Genomic DNA, 19014 nt, shown 5'->3' on the forward strand with positions numbered 1-19014 from the left:
CCAAGTTATACACATAATGAAAACCTATACTTTGTTTCGGTCGAGTTCCCCATTCAAATGCATGTAACAGTGAGAAACGCACTGTCTTGGCGAAAGAAAGCGTTTTTGTACAACTTCATATAAATAGCTGTAACTTTTGATAGAAGACTCAGACAAACATGTTTATGGCTTTATCTTATAGAACTCAAGGTCCCCGTGCTGGGAAAACAGGTTTTGCAGCTGTTTGAGCTAAGATTTCCAAGTTATACACATAATGAAAACCTATACTTTGTTTCATGCGAGTTCCCCATTCAAATGCATGTAACAGTGAGAAACGCACTGTCTTGGCGAAAGAAAGCGTTTTTGAACATCTTCATATAAATAGCTGTAACTTTTGATAGAAGACTCAGACAAAGATGTTTATGGCTTTATCTTATAGAACTCAAGGTCCCCGTGCTGGCAAAATAGGTTTTGCAGCTGTTTGAGCTAAGATTTCCAAGTTATACACATAATGAAAACCTATACTTTGTTTCGGTCGAGTTCCCCATTCAAATGCATGTAACAGTGAGAAACGCACTGTCTTGGCGAAATAAAGCGTTTTTGTACAACTTCATATAAATAGCTGTAACTTTTGATAGAAGACTCGGATACACATGTTTATGGCTTTATCTTATAGAACTCAAGGTCCCCGTGCTGGGAAAACAGGTTTTGCAGCTGTTTGAGCTAAGATTTCCAAGTTATACACATAATGAAAACCTATACTTTGTTTCATGCGAGTTCCCCATTCAAATGCATGTAACAGTGAGAAACGCATTGTCTTGGCGAAATAATGCGTTTTTGAACAACTTCATATAAATAGCTGTAACTTTTGATAGAAGACTCAGACAAACATGTTTATGGCTTTATCTTATAGAAGTTAAGGTCCCCGTGCTGGGAAACCAGGATTTGCAGCTGTTTGAGCTAAGATTTCCAAGTTATACACATAATGAAAACCTATACTTTGTTTCGGTCGAGTTCCCCATTCAAATGCATGTAACAGTGAGAAACGCACTGTCTTGGCGAAAGAAAGCGTTTTTGAACAACTTCATATAAATAGCTGTAACTTTTGATAGAAGACTCAGACAAACATGTTTATGGCTTTATCTTATAGAACTCAAGGTCCCCGTGCTGGGAAAACAGGATTTGCAGCTGTTTGAGCTAAGATTTCCAAGTTATACACATAATGAAAACCTATACTTTGTTTCGGTCGAGTTCCCCATTCAAATGCATGTAACAGTGAGAAACGCACTGTCTTGGCGAAAGAAAGCGTTTTTGTACAACTTCATATAAATAGCTGTAACTTTTGATAGAAGACTCAGACAAACATGTTTATGGCTTTATCTTATAGAACTCAAGGTCCCCGTGCTGGGAAAACAGGATTTGCAGCTGTTTGAGCTAAGATTTCCAAGTTATACACATAATGAAAACCTATACTTTGTTTCGGTCGAGTTCCCCATTCAAATGCATGTAACAGTGAGAAACGCACTGTCTTGGCGAAAGAAAGCGTTTTTGTACAACTTCATATAAATAGCTGTAACTTTTGATAGAAGACTCAGACAAACATGTTTATGGCTTTATCTTATAGAACTCAAGGTCCCCGTGCTGGGAAAACAGGTTTTGCAGCTGTTTGAGCTAAGATTTCCAAGTTATACACATAATGAAAAGCTATACTTTGTTTCGGTCGAGTTCCCCATTCAAATGCATGTAACAGTGAGAAACGCACTGTCTTGGCGAAAGAAAGCGTTTTTGTACAACTTCATATAAATAGCTGTAACTTTTGATAGAAGACTCGGATACACATGTTTATGGCTTTATCTTATAGAACTCAAGGTCCCCGTGCTGGGAAAACAGGTTTTGCAGCTGTTTGAGCTAAGATTTCCAAGTTATACACATAATGAAAACCTATACTTTGTTTCGGTCGAGTTCCCCATTCAAATGCATGTAACAGTGAGAAACGCACTGTCTTGGCGAAAGAAAGCGTTTTTGTACAACTTCATATAAATAGCTGTAACTTTTGATAGAAGACTCAGACAAACATGTTTATGGCTTTATCTTATAGAACTCAAGGTCCCCGTGCTGGGAAAACAGGATTTGCAGCTGTTTGAGCTAAGATTTCCAAGTTATACACATAATGAAAACCTATACTTTGTTTCGGTCGAGTTCCCCATTCAAATGCATGTAACAGTGAGAAACGCACTGTCTTGGCGAAAGCGTTTTTGTACAACTTCATATAAATAGCTGTAACTTTTGATAGAAGACTCGGATACACATGTTTATGGCTTTATCTTATAGAACTCAAGGTCCCCGTGCTGGGAAAACAGGTTTTGCAGCTGTTTGAGCTAAGATTTCCAAGTTATACACATAATGAAAACCTATACTTTGTTTCGGTCGAGTTCCCCATTCAAATGCATGTAACAGTGAGAAACGCACTGTCTTGGCGAAAGAAAGCGTTTTTGTACAACTTCATATAAATAGCTGTAACTTTTGATAGAAGACTCAGACAAACATGTTTATGGCTTTATCTTATAGAACTCAAGGTCCCCGTGCTGGGAAAACAGGTTTTGCAGCTGTTTGAGCTAAGATTTCCAAGTTATACACATAATGAAAAGCTATACTTTGTTTCGGTCGAGTTCCCCATTCAAATGCATGTAACAGTGAGAAACGCACTGTCTTGGCGAAAGAAAGCGTTTTTGTACAACTTCATATAAATAGCTGTAACTTTTGATAGAAGACTCGGATACACATGTTTATGGCTTTATCTTATAGAACTCAAGGTCCCCGTGCTGGGAAAACAGGTTTTGCAGCTGTTTGAGCTAAGATTTCCAAGTTATACACATAATGAAAACCTATACTTTGTTTCGGTCGAGTTCCCCATTCAAATGCATGTAACAGTGAGAAACGCACTGTCTTGGCGAAAGAAAGCGTTTTTGTACAACTTCATATAAATAGCTGTAACTTTTGATAGAAGACTCAGACAAACATGTTTATGGCTTTATCTTATAGAACTCAAGGTCCCCGTGCTGGGAAAACAGGATTTGCAGCTGTTTGAGCTAAGATTTCCAAGTTATACACATAATGAAAACCTATACTTTGTTTCGGTCGAGTTCCCCATTCAAATGCATGTAACAGTGAGAAACGCACTGTCTTGGCGAAAGCGTTTTTGTACAACTTCATATAAATCGCTGTAACTTTTGATAGAAGACTCGGATACACATGTTTATGGCTTTATCTTATAGAACTCAAGGTCCCCGTGCTGGGAAAACAGGTTTTGCAGCTGTTTGAGCTAAGATTTCCAAGTTATACACATAATGAAAACCTATACTTTGTTTCGGTCGAGTTCCCCATTCAAATGCATGTAACAGTGAGAAACGCATTGTCTTGGCGAAAGAAAGCGTTTTTGAACAACTTCATATAAATAGCTGTAACTTTTGATAGAAGACTCAGACAAACATGTTTATGGCTTTATCTTATAGAACTCAATATCCCCGTGCTGGGCAAACAGGTTTTGCAGCTGTTTGAGCTAAGATTTCCAAGTTATACACATAATGAAAACCTATACTTTGTTTCGGTCGAGTTCCCCATTCAAATGCATGTAACAGTGAGAAACGCACTGTCTTGGCGAAAGAAAGCGTTTTTGTACAACTTCATATAAATAGCTGTAACTTTTGATAGAAGACTCAGACAAACATGTTTATGGCTTTATCTTATAGAACTCAAGGTCCCCGTGCTGGCAAAATAGGTTTTGCAGCTGTTTGAGCTAAGATTTTCAAGTTATACACATAATGAAAACCTATACTTTGTTTCGGTCGAGTTCCCCATTCAAATGCATGTAACAGTGAGAAACGCACTGTCTTGGCGAAAGAAAGCGTTTTTGTACAACTTCATATAAATAGCTGTAACTTTTGATAGAAGACTCAGACAAACATGTTTATGGCTTTATCTTATAGAACTCAAGGTCCCCGTGCTGGCAAAATAGGTTTTGCAGCTGTTGGAGCTAAGATTTTCAAGTTATACACATAATGAAAACCTATACTTTGTTTCGGTCGAGTTCCCCATTCAAATGCATGTAACAGTGAGAAACGCACTGTCTTGGCGAAAGAAAGCGTTTTTGTACAACTTCATATAAATAGCTGTAACTTTTGATAGAAGACTCAGACAAACATGTTTATGGCTTTATCTTATAGGACTCAAGGTCCCCGTGCTGGCAAAATAGGTTTTGCAGCTGTTTGAGCTAAGATTTCCAAGTTATACACATAATGAAAACCTATACTTTGTTTCGGTCGAGTTCCCCATTCAAATGCATGTAACAGTGAGAAACGCACTGTCTTGGCGAAAGAAAGCGTTTTTGTACAACTTCATATAAATAGCTGTAACTTTTGATAGAAGACTCGGATACACATGTTTATGGCTTTATCTTATAGAACTCAAGGTCCCCGTGCTGGGAAAACAGGTTTTGCAGCTGTTTGAGCTAAGATTTCCAAGTTATACACATAATGAAAACCTATACTTTGTTTCGGTCGAGTTCCCCATTCAAATGCATGTAACAGTGAGAAACGCACTGTCTTGGCGAAAGAAAGCGTTTTTGTACAACTTCATATAAATAGCTGTAACTTTTGATAGAAGACTCAGACAAACATGTTTATGGCTTTATCTTATAGAACTCAAGGTCCCCGTGCTGGCAAAATAGGTTTTGCAGCTGTTTGAGCTAAGATTTCCAAGTTATACACATAATGAAAACCTATACTTTGTTTCGGTCGAGTTCCCCATTCAAATGCATGTAACAGTGAGAAACGCACTGTCTTGGCGAAAGAAAGCGTTTTTGTACAACTTCATATAAATAGCTGTAACTTTTGATAGAAGACTCAGACAAACATGTTTATGGCTTTATCTTATAGAACTCAAGGTCCTCGTGCTGGGAAAACAGGTTTTGCAGCTGTTTGAGCTAAGATTTCCAAGTTATACACATAATGAAAACCTATACTTTGTTTCGGTCGAGTTCCCCATTCAAATGCATGTAACAGTGAGAAACGCACTGTCTTGGCGAAAGAAAGCGTTTTTGTACAACTTCATATAAATAGCTGTAACTTTTGATAGAAGACTCAGACAAACATGTTTATGGCTTTATCTTATAGAACTCAAGGTCCCCGTGCTGGCAAAATAGGTTTTGCAGCTGTTTGAGCTAAGATTTCCAAGTTATACACATAATGAAAACCTATACTTTGTTTCGGTCGAGTTCCCCATTCAAATGCATGTAACAGTGAGAAACGCACTGTCTTGGCGAAAGAAAGCGTTTTTGAACAACTTCATATAAATAGCTGTAACTTTTGATAGAAGACTCAGACAAACATGTTTATGGCTTTATCTTATAGAACTCAAGGTCCCCATGCTGGGCAAACAGGATTTGCAGCTGTTGGAGCTAAGATTTTCAAGTTATACACATAATGAAAACCTATACTTTGTTTCGGTCGAGTTCCCCATTCAAATGCATGTAACAGTGAGAAACGCACTGTCTTGGCGAAAGAAAGCGTTTTTGTACAACTTCATATAAATAGCTGTAACTTTTGATAGAAGACTCAGACAAACATGTTTATGGCTTTATCTTATAGAACTCAAGGTCCCCGTGCTGGCAAAATAGGTTTTGCAGCTGTTGGAGCTAAGATTTTCAAGTTATACACATAATGAAAACCTATACTTTGTTTCGGTCGAGTTCCCCATTCAAATGCATGTAACAGTGAGAAACGCATTGTCTTGGCGAAAGAAAGCGATTTTGTACAACTTCATATAAATAGCTGTAACTTTTGATAGAAGACTCGGATACACATGTTTATGGCTTTATCTTATAGAACTCAAGGTCCCCGTGCTGGGAAAACAGGTTTTGCAGCTGTTGGAGCTAAGATTTTCAAGTTATACACATAATGAAAACCTATACTTTGTTTCATGCGAGTTCCCCATTCAAATGCATGTAACAGTGAGAAACGCACTGTCTTGGCGAAAGAAAGCGTTTTTGTACAACTTCATATAAATAGCTGTAACTTTTGATAGAAGACTCAGACAAACATGTTTATGGCTTTATCTTATAGAACTCAAGGTCCCCGTGCTGGGAAAACAGGTTTTGCAGCTGTTTGAGCTAAGATTTCCAAGTTATACACATAATGAAAACCTATACTTTGTTTCGGTCGAGTTCCCCATTCAAATGCATGTAACAGTGAGAAACGCACTGTCTTGGCGAAAGAAAGCGTTTTTGTACAACTTCATATAAATAGCTGTAACTTTTGATAGAAGACTCAGACAAACATGTTTATGGCTTTATCTTATAGAACTCAAGGTCCCCGTGCTGGGAAAACAGGTTTTGCAGCTGTTTGAGCTAAGATTTCCAAGTTATACACATAATGAAAAGCTATACTTTGTTTCGGTCGAGTTCCCCATTCAAATGCATGTAACAGTGAGAAACGCACTGTCTTGGCGAAAGAAAGCGTTTTTGTACAACTTCATATAAATAGCTGTAACTTTTGATAGAAGACTCGGATACACATGTTTATGGCTTTATCTTATAGAACTCAAGGTCCCCGTGCTGGGAAAACAGGTTTTGCAGCTGTTTGAGCTAAGATTTCCAAGTTATACACATAATGAAAACCTATACTTTGTTTCGGTCGAGTTCCCCATTCAAATGCATGTAACAGTGAGAAACGCACTGTCTTGGCGAAAGAAAGCGTTTTTGTACAACTTCATATAAATAGCTGTAACTTTTGATAGAAGACTCAGACAAACATGTTTATGGCTTTATCTTATAGAACTCAAGGTCCCCGTGCTGGGAAAACAGGATTTGCAGCTGTTTGAGCTAAGATTTCCAAGTTATACACATAATGAAAACCTATACTTTGTTTCGGTCGAGTTCCCCATTCAAATGCATGTAACAGTGAGAAACGCACTGTCTTGGCGAAAGCGTTTTTGTACAACTTCATATAAATAGCTGTAACTTTTGATAGAAGACTCGGATACACATGTTTATGGCTTTATCTTATAGAACTCAAGGTCCCCGTGCTGGGAAAACAGGTTTTGCAGCTGTTTGAGCTAAGATTTCCAAGTTATACACATAATGAAAACCTATACTTTGTTTCGGTCGAGTTCCCCATTCAAATGCATGTAACAGTGAGAAACGCATTGTCTTGGCGAAAGAAAGCGTTTTTGAACAACTTCATATAAATAGCTGTAACTTTTGATAGAAGACTCAGACAAACATGTTTATGGCTTTATCTTATAGAACTCAATATCCCCGTGCTGGGCAAACAGGTTTTGCAGCTGTTTGAGCTAAGATTTCCAAGTTATACACATAATGAAAACCTATACTTTGTTTCGGTCGAGTTCCCCATTCAAATGCATGTAACAGTGAGAAACGCACTGTCTTGGCGAAAGAAAGCGTTTTTGTACAACTTCATATAAATAGCTGTAACTTTTGATAGAAGACTCAGACAAACATGTTTATGGCTTTATCTTATAGAACTCAAGGTCCCCGTGCTGGCAAAATAGGTTTTGCAGCTGTTTGAGCTAAGATTTTCAAGTTATACACATAATGAAAACCTATACTTTGTTTCGGTCGAGTTCCCCATTCAAATGCATGTAACAGTGAGAAACGCACTGTCTTGGCGAAAGAAAGCGTTTTTGTACAACTTCATATAAATAGCTGTAACTTTTGATAGAAGACTCAGACAAACATGTTTATGGCTTTATCTTATAGAACTCAAGGTCCCCGTGCTGGCAAAATAGGTTTTGCAGCTGTTGGAGCTAAGATTTTCAAGTTATACACATAATGAAAACCTATACTTTGTTTCGGTCGAGTTCCCCATTCAAATGCATGTAACAGTGAGAAACGCACTGTCTTGGCGAAAGAAAGCGTTTTTGTACAACTTCATATAAATAGCTGTAACTTTTGATAGAAGACTCAGACAAACATGTTTATGGCTTTATCTTATAGGACTCAAGGTCCCCGTGCTGGCAAAATAGGTTTTGCAGCTGTTTGAGCTAAGATTTCCAAGTTATACACATAATGAAAACCTATACTTTGTTTCGGTCGAGTTCCCCATTCAAATGCATGTAACAGTGAGAAACGCACTGTCTTGGCGAAAGAAAGCGTTTTTGTACAACTTCATATAAATAGCTGTAACTTTTGATAGAAGACTCGGATACACATGTTTATGGCTTTATCTTATAGAACTCAAGGTCCCCGTGCTGGGAAAACAGGTTTTGCAGCTGTTTGAGCTAAGATTTCCAAGTTATACACATAATGAAAACCTATACTTTGTTTCGGTCGAGTTCCCCATTCAAATGCATGTAACAGTGAGAAACGCACTGTCTTGGCGAAAGAAAGCGTTTTTGTACAACTTCATATAAATAGCTGTAACTTTTGATAGAAGACTCAGACAAACATGTTTATGGCTTTATCTTATAGAACTCAAGGTCCCCGTGCTGGCAAAATAGGTTTTGCAGCTGTTTGAGCTAAGATTTCCAAGTTATACACATAATGAAAACCTATACTTTGTTTCGGTCGAGTTCCCCATTCAAATGCATGTAACAGTGAGAAACGCACTGTCTTGGCGAAAGAAAGCGTTTTTGTACAACTTCATATAAATAGCTGTAACTTTTGATAGAAGACTCAGACAAACATGTTTATGGCTTTATCTTATAGAACTCAAGGTCCTCGTGCTGGGAAAACAGGTTTTGCAGCTGTTTGAGCTAAGATTTCCAAGTTATACACATAATGAAAACCTATACTTTGTTTCGGTCGAGTTCCCCATTCAAATGCATGTAACAGTGAGAAACGCACTGTCTTGGCGAAAGAAAGCGTTTTTGTACAACTTCATATAAATAGCTGTAACTTTTGATAGAAGACTCAGACAAACATGTTTATGGCTTTATCTTATAGAACTCAAGGTCCCCGTGCTGGCAAAATAGGTTTTGCAGCTGTTTGAGCTAAGATTTCCAAGTTATACACATAATGAAAACCTATACTTTGTTTCGGTCGAGTTCCCCATTCAAATGCATGTAACAGTGAGAAACGCACTGTCTTGGCGAAAGAAAGCGTTTTTGAACAACTTCATATAAATAGCTGTAACTTTTGATAGAAGACTCAGACAAACATGTTTATGGCTTTATCTTATAGAACTCAAGGTCCCCGTGCTGGGAAAACAGGTTTTGCAGCTGTTTGAGCTAAGATTTCCAAGTTATACACATAATGAAAACCTATACTTTGTTTCGGTCGAGTTCCCCATTCAAATGCATGTAACAGTGAGAAACGCACTGTCTTGGCGATAGAAAGCGTTTTTGTACAACTTCATATAAATAGCTGTAACTTTTGATAGAAGACTCAGACAAACATGTTTATGGCTTTATCTTATAGAACTCAAGGTCCCCGTGCTGGCAAAATAGGTTTTGCAGCTGTTGGAGCTAAGATTTTCAAGTTATACACATAATGAAAACCTATACTTTGTTTCGGTCGAGTTCCCCATTCAAATGCATGTAACAGTGAGAAACGCATTGTCTTGGCGAAAGAAAGCGTTTTTGTACAACTTCATATAAATAGCTGTAACTTTTGATAGAAGACTCAGACAAACATGTTTATGGCTTTATCTTATAGAACTCAAGGTCCCCGTGCTGGCAAAATAGGTTTTGCAGCTGTTTGAGCTAAGATTTCCAAGTTATACACATAATGAAAACCTATACTTTGTTTCGGTCGAGTTCCCCATTCAAATGCATGTAACAGTGAGAAACGCACTGTCTTGGCGAAAGAAAGCGTTTTTGTACAACTTCATATAAATAGCTGTAACTTTTGATAGAAGACTCGGATACACATGTTTATGGCTTTATCTTATAGAACTCAAGGTCCCCGTGCTGGGAAAACAGGTTTTGCAGCTGTTTGAGCTAAGATTTCCAAGTTATACACATAATGAAAACCTATACTTTGTTTCGGTCGAGTTCCCCATTCAAATGCATGTAACAGTGAGAAACGCACTGTCTTGGCGAAAGAAAGCGTTTTTGAACAACTTCATATAAATAGCTGTAACTTTTGATAGAAGACTCAGACAAACATGTTTATGGCTTTATCTTATAGAACTCAAGGTCCCCATGCTGGGCAAACAGGATTTGCAGCTGTTGGAGCTAAGATTTTCAAGTTATACACATAATGAAAACCTATACTTTGTTTCGGTCGAGTTCCCCATTCAAATGCATGTAACAGTGAGAAACGCACTGTCTTGGCGAAAGAAAGCGTTTTTGTACAACGTCATATAAATAGCTGTAACTTTTGATAGAAGACTCGGATACACATGTTTATGGCTTTATCTTATAGAACTCAAGGTCCCCATGCTGGGAAAACAGGTTTTGCAGCTGTTTGAGCTAAGATTTCCAAGTTATACACATAATGAAAACCTATACTTTGTTTCGGTCGAGTTCCCCATTCAAATGCATGTAACAGTGAGAAACGCACTGTCTTGGCGAAAGAAAGCGTTTTTGAACAACTTCATATAAATAGCTGTAACTTTTGATAGAAGACTCAGACAAACATGTTTATGGCTTTATCTTATAGAACTCAAGGTCCCCATGCTGGGCAAACAGGATTTGCAGCTGTTGGAGCTAAGATTTTCAAGTTATACACATAATGAAAACCTATACTTTGTTTCGGTCGAGTTCCCCATTCAAATGCATGTAACAGTGAGAAACGCACTGTCTTGGCGAAAGAAAGCGTTTTTGTACAACTTCATATAAATAGCTGTAACTTTTGATAGAAGACTCAGACAAACATGTTTATGGCTTTATCTTATAGAACTCAAGGTCCCCGTGCTGGCAAAATAGGTTTTGCAGCTGTTGGAGCTAAGATTTTCAAGTTATACACATAATGAAAACCTATACTTTGTTTCGGTCGAGTTCCCCATTCAAATGCATGTAACAGTGAGAAACGCACTGTCTTGGCGAAAGAAAGCGTTTTTGAACAACTTCATATAAATAGCTGTAACTTTTGATAGAAGACTCAGACAAACATGTTTATGGCTTTATCTTATAGAACTCAAGGTCCCCATGCTGGGCAAACAGGATTTGCAGCTGTTGGAGCTAAGATTTTCAAGTTATACACATAATGAAAACCTATACTTTGTTTCGGTCGAGTTCCCCATTCAAATGCATGTAACAGTGAGAAACGCACTGTCTTGGCGAAAGAAAGCGTTTTTGTACAACTTCATATAAATAGCTGTAACTTTTGATAGAAGACTCAGACAAACATGTTTATGGCTTTATCTTATAGAACTCAAGGTCCCCGTGCTGGCAAAATAGGTTTTGCAGCTGTTGGAGCTAAGATTTTCAAGTTATACACATAATGAAAACCTATACTTTGTTTCGGTCGAGTTCCCCATTCAAATGCATGTAACAGTGAGAAACGCATTGTCTTGGCGAAAGAAAGCGTTTTTGTACAACTTCATATAAATAGCTGTAACTTTTGATAGAAGACTCAGACAAACATGTTTATGGCTTTATCTTATAGAACTCAAGGTCCCCGTGCTGGCAAAATAGGTTTTGCAGCTGTTTGAGCTAAGATTTCCAAGTTATAGACATAATGAAAACCTATACTTTGTTTCGGTCGAGTTCCCCATTCAAATGCATGTAACAGTGAGAAACGCACTGTCTTGGCGAAAGAAAGCGTTTTTGTACAACGTCATATAAATAGCTGTAACTTTTGATAGAAGACTCGGATACACATGTTTATGGCTTTATCTTATAGAACTCAAGGTCCCCGTGCTGGGAAAACAGGTTTTGCAGCTGTTTGAGCTAAGATTTCCAAGTTATACACATAATGAAAACCTATACTTTGTTTCGGTCGAGTTCCCCATTCAAATGCATGTAACAGTGAGAAACGCACTGTCTTGGCGAAAGAAAGCGTTTTTGAACAACTTCATATAAATAGCTGTAACTTTTGATAGAAGACTCAGACAAACATGTTTATGGCTTTATCTTATAGAACTCAAGGTCCCCATGCTGGGCAAACAGGATTTGCAGCTGTTGGAGCTAAGATTTCCAAGTTATACACATAATGAAAACCTATACTTTGTTTCGGTCGAGTTCCCCATTCAAATGCATGTAACAGTGAGAAACGCATTGTCTTGGCGAAAGAAAGCGTTTTTGTACAACTTCATATAAATAGCTGTAACTTTTGATAGAAGACTCAGACAAACATGTTTATGGCTTTATCTTATAGAACTCAAGGTCTCCGTGCTGGCAAAATAGGTTTTGCAGCTGTTGGAGCTAAGATTTCCAAGTTATACACATAATGAAAACCTATACTTTGTTTCGGTCGAGTTCCCCATTCAAATGCATGTAACAGTGAGAAACGCATTGTCTTGGCGAAATAATGCGTTTTTGAACAACTTCATATAAATAGCTGTAACTTTTGATAGAAGACTCGGATACACATGTTTATGGCTTTATCTTATAGAACTCAAGGTCCCCGTGCTGGCAAAATAGGTTTTGCAGCTGTTGGAGCTAAGATTTCCAAGTTATACACATAATGAAAACCTATACTTTGTTTCGGTCGAGTTCCCCATTCAAATGCATGTAACAGTGAGAAACGCACTGTCTTGGCGAAAGAAAGCGTTTTTGTACAACTTCATATAAATAGCTGTAACTTTTGATAGAAGACTCAGACAAACATGTTTATGGCTTTATCTTATAGAACTCAAGGTCCCCGTGCTGGCAAAATAGGTTTTGCAGCTGTTGGAGCTAAGATTTTCAAGTTATACACATAATGAAAACCTATACTTTGTTTCGGTCGAGTTCCCCATTCAAATGCATGTAACAGTGAGAAACGCACTGTCTTGGCGAAAGAAAGCGTTTTTGTACAACTTCATATAAATAGCTGTAACTTTTGATAGAAGACTCAGACAAACATGTTTATGGCTTTATCTTATAGAACTCAAGGTCCCCGTGCTGGCAAAATAGGTTTTGCAGCTGTTGGAGCTAAGATTTTCAAGTTATACACATAATGAAAACCTATACTTTGTTTCGGTCGAGTTCCCCATTCAAATGCATGTAACAGTGAGAAACGCATTGTCTTGGCGAAAGAAAGCGTTTTCGTACAACTTCATATAAATAGCTGTAACTTTTGATAGAAGACTCAGACAAACATGTTTATGGCTTTATCTTATAGAACTCAAGGTCCCCGTGCTGGCAAAATAGGTTTTGCAGCTGTTTGAGCTAAGATTTCCAAGTTATACACATAATGAAAACCTATACTTTGTTTCGGTCGAGTTCCCCATTCAAATGCATGTAACAGTGAGAAACGCACTGTCTTGGCGAAAGAAAGCGTTTTTGTACAACTTCATATAAATAGCTGTAACTTTTGATAGAAGACTCGGATACACATGTTTATGGCTTTATCTTATAGAACTCAAGGTCCCCGTGCTGGGAAAACAGGTTTTGCAGCTGTTTGAGCTAAGATGTCCAAGTTATACACATAATGAAAACCTATACTTTGTTTCGGTCGAGTTCCCCATTCAAATGCATGTAACAGTGAGAAACGCACTGTCTTGGCAAAAGAAAGCGTTTTTGAACAACTTCATATAAATAGCTGTAACTTTTGATAGAAGACTCAGACAAACATGTTTATGGCTTTATCTTATAGAACTCAAGGTCCCCGTGCTGGGAAACCAGGTTTTGCAGCTGTTTGAGCTAAGATTTCCAAGTTATACACATAATGAAAACCTATACTTTGTTTCGGTCGAGTTCCCCATTCAAATGCATGTAACAGTGAGAAACGCACTGTCTTGGCGAAAGAAAGCGTTTTTGTACAACTTCATATAAATAGCTGTAACTTTTGATAGAAGACTCAGACAAACATGTTTATGGCTTTATCTTATAGAACTCAAGGTCCCCGTGCTGGCAAAATAGGTTTTGCAGCTGTTTGAGCTAAGATTTCCAAGTTATACACATAATGAAAACCTATACTTTGTTTCGGTCGAGTTCCCCATTCAAATGCATGTAACAGTGAGAAACGCACTGTCTTGGCGAAAGAAAGCGTTTTTGTACAACTTCATATAAATCGCTGTAACTTTTGATAGAAGACTCAGACAAACATGTTTATGGCTTTATCTTATAGAACTCAAGGTCCCCGTGCTGGGAAAACAGGATTTGCAGGTGTTTGAGCTAAGATTTCCAAGTTATACACATAATGAAAACCTATACTTTGTTTCGGTCGAGTTCCCCATTCAAATGCATGTAACAGTGAGAAACGCACTGTCTTGGCGAAAGAAAGCGTTTTTGTACAACTTCATATAAATAGCTGTAACTTTTGATAGAAGACTCAGACAAACATGTTTATGGCTTTATCTTATAGAACTCAAGGTCCCCGTGCTGGCAAAATAGGTTTTGCAGCTGTTTGAGCTAAGATTTCCAAGTTATACACATAATGAAAACCTATACTTTGTTTCGGGCGAGTTCCCCATTCAAATGCATGTAACAGTGAGAAACGCACTGTCTTGGCGAAAGAAAGCGTTTTTGTACAACTTCATATAAATAGCTGTAACTTTTGATAGAAGACTCAGACAAACATGTTTATGGCTTTATCTTATAGAACTCAAGGTCCCCGTGCTGGCAAAATAGGTTTTGCAGCTGTTTGAGCTAAGATTTCCAAGTTATACACATAATGAAAACCTGTACTTTGTTTCGGTCGAGTTCCCCATTCAAATGCATGTAACAGTGAGAAACGCACTGTCTTGGCGAAAGAAAGCGTTTTTGTACAACTTCATATAAATAACTGTAACTTTTGATAGAAGACTCAGACAAACATGTTTATGGCTTTATCTTATAGAACTCAAGGTCCCCATGCTGGGAAAACAGGTTTTGCAGCTGTTTGAGCTAAGATTTCCAAGTTATACACATAATGAAAACCTATACTTTGTTTCGGTCGAGTTCCCCATTCAAATGCATGTAACAGTGAGAAACGCACTGTCTTGGCGAAAGAAAGCGTTTTTGAACAACTTCATATAAATAGCTGTAACTTTTGATAGAAGACTCAGACAAACATGTTTATGGCTTTATCTTATAGAACTCAAGGTACCCATGCTGGGCAAACAGGATTTGCAGCTGTTGGAGCTAAGATTTTCAAGTTATACACATAATGAAAACCTATACTTTGTTTCGGTCGAGTTCCCCATTCAAATGCATGTAACAGTGAGAAACGCACTGTCTTGGCGAAAGAAAGCGTTTTTGTACAACTTCATATAAATAGCTGTAACTTTTGATAGAAGACTCAGACAAACATGTTTATGGCTTTATCTTATAGAACTCAAGGTCCCCGTGCTGGGAAAACAGGTTTTGCAGCTGTTTGAGCTAAGATTTCCAAGTTATACACATAATGAAAACCTATACTTTGTTTCGGTCGAGTTCCCCATTCAAATGCATGTAACAGTGAGAAACGCACTGTCTTGGCGAAAGAAAGCGTTTTTGTACAACTTCATATAAATAGCTGTAACTTTTGATAGAAGACTCGGATACACATGTTTATGGCTTTATCTTATAGAACTCAAGGTCCCCGTGCTGGGAAAACAGGATTTGCAGCTGTTTGAGCTAAGATTTCCAAGTTATACACATAATGAAAACCTATACTTTGTTTCGGTCGAGTTCCCATTCAAATGCATGTAACAGTGAGAAACGCACTGTCTTGGCGAAAGAAAGCGTTTTTGTACAACTTCATATAAATAGCTGTAACTTTTGATAGAAGACTCAGACAAACATGTTTATGGCTTTATCTTATAGAACTCAAGGTCCCCGTGCTGGGAAAACAGGATTTGCAGGTGTTTGAGCTAAGATTTCCAAGTTATACACATAATGAAAACCTATACTTTGTTTCGGTCGAGTTCCCCATTCAAATGCATGTAACAGTGAGAAACGCACTGTCTTGGCGAAAGAAAGCGTTTTTGTACAACTTCATATAAATAGCTGTAACTTTTGATAGAAGACTCAGACAAACATGTTTATGGCTTTATCTTATAGAACTCAAGGTCCCCGTGCTGGCAAAATAGGTTTTGCAGCTGTTTGAGCTAAGATTTCCAAGTTATACACATAATGAAAACCTATACTTTGTTTCGGGCGAGTTCCCCATTCAAATGCATGTAACAGTGAGAAACGCACTGTCTTGGCGAAAGAAAGCGTTTTTGTACAACTTCATAGCTGTAACTTTTGATAGAAGACTCAGACAAACATGTTTATGGCTTTATCTTATAGAACTCAAGGTCCCCGTGCTGGCAAAATAGGTTTTGCAGCTGTTTGAGCTAAGATTTCCAAGTTATACACATAATGAAAACCTGTACTTTGTTTCGGTCGAGTTCCCCATTCAAATGCATGTAACAGTGAGAAACGCACTGTCTTGGCGAAAGAAAGCGTTTTTGTACAACTTCATATAAATAGCTGTAACTTTTGATAGAAGACTTAGACAAACATGTTTATGGCTTTATCTTATAGAACTCAAGGTCCCCGTGCTGGCAAAATAGGTTTTGCAGCTGTTTGAGCTAAGATTTCCAAGTTATACACATAATGAAAACCTATACTTTGTTTCGGGCGAGTTCCCCATTCAAATGCATGTAACAGTGAGAAACGCATTGTCTTGGCGAAAGAAAGCGTTTTTGTACAACTTCATATAAATAGCTGTAACTTTTGATAGAAGACTCAGACAAACATGTTTATGGCTTTATCTTATAGAACTCAAGGTCCCCGTGCTGGCAAAATAGGTTTTGCAGCTGTTGGAGCTAAGATTTCCAAGTTATACACATAATGAAAACCTATACTTTGTTTCGGTCGAGTTCCCCATTCAAATGCATGTAACAGTGAGAAACGCACTGTCTTGGCGAAAGAAAGCGTTTTTGTACAACTTCATATAAATAGCTGTAACTTTTGATAGAAGACTCAGACAAACATGTTTATGGCTTTATCTTATAGAACTCAAGGTCCCCGTGCTGGCAAAATAGGTTTTGCAGCTGTTTGAGCTAAGATTTCCAAGTTATACACATAATGAAAACCTATACTTTGTTTCGGGCGAGTTCCCCATTCAAATGCATGTAACAGTGAGAAACGCACTGTCTTGGCGAAAGAAAGCGTTTTTGTACAACTTCATATAAATAGCTGTAACTTTTGATAGAAGACTCAGACAAACATGTTTATGGCTTTATCTTATAGAACTCAAGGTCCCCGTGCTGGCAAAATAGGTTTTGCAGCTGTTTGAGCTAAGATTTCCAAGTTATACACATAATGAAAACCTGTACTTTGTTTCGGTCGAGTTCCCCATTCAAATGCATGTAACAGTGAGAAACGCACTGTCTTGGCGAAAGAAAGCGTTTTTGTACAACTTCATATAAATAACTGTAACTTTTGATAGAAGACTCAGACAAACATGTTTATGGCTTTATCTTATAGAACTCAAGGTCCCCATGCTGGGAAAACAGGTTTTGCAGCTGTTTGAGCTAAGATTTCCAAGTTATACACATAATGAAAACCTATACTTTGTTTCGGTCGAGTTCCCCATTCAAATGCATGTAACAGTGAGAAACGCACTGTCTTGGCGAAAGAAAGCGTTTTTGAACAACTTCATATAAATAGCTGTAACTTTTGATAGAAGACTCAGACAAACATGTTTATGGCTTTATCTTATAGAACTCAAGGTACCCATGCTGGGCAAACAGGATTTGCAGCTGTTGGAGCTAAGATTTTCAAGTTATACACATAATGAAAACCTATACTTTGTTTCGGTCGAGTTCCCCATTCAAATGCATGTAACAGTGAGAAACGCACTGTCTTGGCGAAAGAAAGCGTTTTTGTACAACTTCATATAAATAGCTGTAACTTTTGATAGAAGACTCAGACAAACATGTTTATGGCTTTATCTTATAGAACTCAAGGTCCCCGTGCTGGGAAAACAGGTTTTGCAGCTGTTTGAGCTAAGATTTCCAAGTTATACACATAATGAAAACCTATACTTTGTTTCGGTCGAGTTCCCCATTCAAATGCATGTAACAGTGAGAAACGCACTGTCTTGGCGAAAGAAAGCGTTTTTGTACAACTTCATATAAATAGCTGTAACTTTTGATAGAAGACTCGGATACACATGTTTATGGCTTTATCTTATAGAACTCAAGGTCCCCGTGCTGGGAAAACAGGATTTGCAGCTGTTTGAGCTAAGATTTCCAAGTTATACACATAATGAAAACCTATACTTTGTTTCGGTCGAGTTCCCATTCAAATGCATGTAACAGTGAGAAACGCACTGTCTTGGCGAAAGAAAGCGTTTTTGTACAACTTCATATAAATAGCTGTAACTTTTGATAGAAGACTCAGACAAACATGTTTATGGCTTTATCTTATAGAACTCAAGGTCCCCGTGCTGGGAAAACAGGATTTGCAGGTGTTTGAGCTAAGATTTCCAAGTTATACACATAATGAAAACCTATACTTTGTTTCGGTCGAGTTCCCCATTCAAATGCATGTAACAGTGAGAAACGCACTGTCTTGGCGAAAGAAAGCGTTTTTGTACAACTTCATATAAATAGCTGTAACTTTTGATAGAAGACTCAGACAAACATGTTTATGGCTTTATCTTATAGAACTCAAGGTCCCCGTGCTGGCAAAATAGGTTTTGCAGCTGTTTGAGCTAAGATTTCCAAGTTATACACATAATGAAAACCTATACTTTGTTTCGGGCGAGTTCCCCATTCAAATGCATGTAACAGTGAGAAACGCACTGTCTTGGCGAAAGAAAGCGTTTTTGTACAACTTCATAGCTGTAACTTTTGATAGAAGACTCAGACAAACATGTTTATGGCTTTATCTTATAGAACTCAAGGTCCCCGTGCTGGCAAAATAGGTTTTGCAGCTGTTTGAGCTAAGATTTCCAAGTTATACACATAATGAAAACCTGTACTTTGTTTCGGTCGAGTTCCCCATTCAAATGCATGTAACAGTGAGAAACGC

The sequence above is a fragment of the Aulonocara stuartgranti genome (genome assembly GCF_965226115.1).
Source record: "Aulonocara stuartgranti genome assembly, chromosome: 23".
Classification (NCBI taxonomy): Eukaryota; Metazoa; Chordata; class Actinopteri; order Cichliformes; family Cichlidae; genus Aulonocara; species Aulonocara stuartgranti.